Source organism: Myotis brandtii, unplaced genomic scaffold (genome assembly GCF_000412655.1).
Source record: "Myotis brandtii unplaced genomic scaffold, ASM41265v1 scaffold174, whole genome shotgun sequence".
Classification (NCBI taxonomy): domain Eukaryota; kingdom Metazoa; phylum Chordata; class Mammalia; order Chiroptera; family Vespertilionidae; genus Myotis; species Myotis brandtii.
In genome coordinates, this window is record NW_005356437.1 from 85,816 (window position 1) to 89,053 (window position 3,238).

At 39.3% G+C, this 3,238-nt stretch overlaps 1 pseudogene; it reads left to right on the forward strand.

The window, feature by feature from the left end:
* Nucleotides 1-2,333: 2,333 nt before the first annotated feature.
* On the forward strand, nucleotides 2,334-2,786 carry LOC102245598 (annotated as a pseudogene).
* Nucleotides 2,787-3,238: the final 452 nt, after the last annotated feature.

Consider the following 3,238-nt stretch of genomic DNA (forward strand, 5'->3'; position numbering starts at 1 on the left):
AACATTAGTAACAAAGAAACAGAATTAAAACTTTATTGTGGAGAGCTGCTACAGAGTTTTGGACAAGTTCAAGCCTTGGACTGGTGAGAGGGCACAGTCCTCTCATTGCCACATGCAAGTCCCAGCTTCGAGGGCAGGGCCCTCCCAGCACAATTATAGCCAACAGCTGTAGTTGTAAGCTTGAACCTATGGTCCAAACACGTGGCCCCACATGCCTGAGTGATGTAGGCTTGATAAAGTTCAGGTGTATGTAGTTGAGTAGGATTGAAACCCAGGAGAATGTTGTAAACATCTTGTTCATGCCCTTACTTTGCCTCATAGCATCTGCTATAAAATAAAGGCATTGCTGTGGTTGTGGTCGCTGTCTCTCAGAGAAGCAGCGTCCCACCGAGACCCGGCTTTCATTCTCTTGTATGTCTTTTCTAAGCCTTTCAGCCACCCCCACTCAGGTTCACCCTTGGCTGTGCTGGCGTGGCACACTTTATATAAAGATAAGCCTCTATGCTCCCAGGGTGGGTTCCTGCCTCAAACCCCACCCTTACAGGAAACAGCTCCGGAAACAGCTTGGGGGAGGGCACAGCCATTGCCAAGACAACCCCTGCAGGACTGACTTCCTTCTGCTTGGTCGAGGTGGTTCAGGTCGTGATGAACACCACCCAGGGTTTTTATATAGGTAGATTTTCAAGAGAAAATGGGAAATTTGGACTTTTTTATGACATCCCTTTCTTCATGTATTGTCCCCCTTCTCCCTTTCCAAATAGGTTGGTGAAGCATTGCTTACACTTCACATTGGTGAAGTGTGGATCCATATGCAAAGCTAACATAGCCACCACACTGCATTGCGTTTGGCAGTTCCCAGAGTATCTTCCGCATATGTGATCTCATTTGATTCTCTCAACTACTCTTTAAGGTCAGGCAAATATTATTATTCCCATAAATAAATCAGCTCACAGAGACCAAGTATCCACCCCAATGTTTCACAGCTACCATATGCTAGAGGAAGAACTTCCAAACTGAAAGCCTGAGATCTTCCTGTTCTTACATAGATAAAGCTCGAGATGTAGATAAATCTTCTAAAAAATTAAAAATCAGTATAAACCATTTTTCAAGATTAAAGATCAGCCTCATATTTCCAACTTTTTCCATATTATGAGAGATTTTATGCTTGTGACATTCCAAATATTAATTTTATGAGCCATATACAATGAAATACATTCTGATATTTCTCAGAGGAAGAAGAGAGTTTCATATGATCAGGACATGTATGATAAAACAGAAACTATTTCTAAGACATTAATTTACCCTTTGCTATTTTGAGTTTGTCTAGGATTCATTAAATAGAAAACTAAACAATTCTAGTCATGACGTCAAGCTAAAATGTGAGCTTCTAATCATGAATCTTTGTAATGAAAGAGTTGTAATTTTATGCCAACTGCAAAACAGTTTCTCAAGCTACTGGAAATTCCTATTGCGGTTGACCCTTGAACAATATAGGTTTGAATTGCTCATGTCCACTTAATGTGGATTTTTTCAATTGACCCTCACAGTTCAATTGACTTTCACAGTTCAACAGATCCATATTGTTCAAGGATAAACAGGTAATTGGAAATCCACATGTACACACAGATTTTCCACTAAGCAGGAATTTGAGGCCCTTAATCCCACATTGTTCAAGGGTGAATTGTACTATACATGACAATGCGTCTAAGTGCAGAAAATGAAATTAAGCCTCAAGGAACAGAGTTAAAACATCTGTTATTTAATGAAAATTGCCCTATCACTGTAACATCAGGTATATATTAAAAATCAAGCATGTATCTTGCTTGAAAGTTTTAAGCAAAAAAATTCTTGCCCCTACTAAATGGTAGAAATCTAGGAAGGTATATTTTTAAAGAATGGATACTGTCACCAAATTGTGATATTATAGAAAGTGTTGTTTTAGCAAATATGAATGCAACCTATATAAATTTGTTAAAAAGTAATAATACTTTAAACCATTAAACCTAGAAAATAGAGAATAACACAAAATAGAAGCTATAAACAATGTGACCACAGTATTGGAAAGAATATCATATTTGCTCACATCAGCATAATCAGAATTATGAGGTTAAGACTATAAATAATTTACCCCTAACAAAAGTAATTATAGTGAAACTGATAAGTTTAGTAGCAATTCAAAATAGGATAATTGACACCAAAAAATATATGGCATTTTTAAAATGAGAAAACTTGTTGGAATCTAGGTGAAGAAGAGAAATAGTGTTTAGTTAAATTTTAAGTTGGAAAGTATGCTGTCTTGGCTAGCCTTAGAAATAGTTCCCAGACATTGTGTTCCCTCTCCCACAATACCCTGTGCTCTTTCTTTCCAACTTGTTGGGCAGGATGGCTCCTGCAAAAAAGGGTAGCAAGAAGAAGAAGGGCCGCTCTGCCATCAACCAGGTGGTGACCAGAGAGCACACCATCAACATCCACAAGCATCCACAGCGTGGCTTTCAAGAAGCGTGCCCCTTGGGCACTCAGGAGATTTGGAAATTTGCCATGAAGGAGATGGGGACTTCAGATGAGTGCATTGACACCAGGTTCAACAAAGCTGTCTGGGCCAAAGGAATAAGGAATGTCCCATATCATATCCGGGTACATTTGTCCAGAAAACGTAATGAGGATGAAGATTCACCAAATAAGCTATATAATTGGTCACCTATGTGCCTGTCACCACTTTCAAAAATCTACAGACCATTAATGTGGACAAGAACTAGTGCTGATGGTTGAATAAAGTTATACAACTGCAACCCCTGCCCCCCCTGCCAAAAAAAAAAAAAACCACAAAAGAGAAATAGTTCATCCAAAAAACTAAGTGTAGAACACTGGAAAGTTATTTCATTCCTGTGAGCCTCAGTTTTCCTATCTCTGACATAAGAACAATAATATAAATCCTTCCCTGGCTTCTGTTGCCCAGTGGTTAGAGTGTTGGCCTTTGGATCAAAGGGTCATGGGTTCAATTTCTGGTCAAGGGCATGTGCCTGGGTTGCAGGTTCAATCCAGCCCCAGGTTGGAAGTAGGGGCATGTCTCTCTCTCTCTCTCTCTCTCTCTCTCTCTCTCTCTCCCTTCCCCTACTCCCTCCTTTCACTCTCTCTAAAAATAATAATAATATAAATCCTAAGTATTTCACATCTATATATATAAAAGGCCAATATGCTAAGTGTCCGACCATTTGACCAGTCACTATGATGCACACTG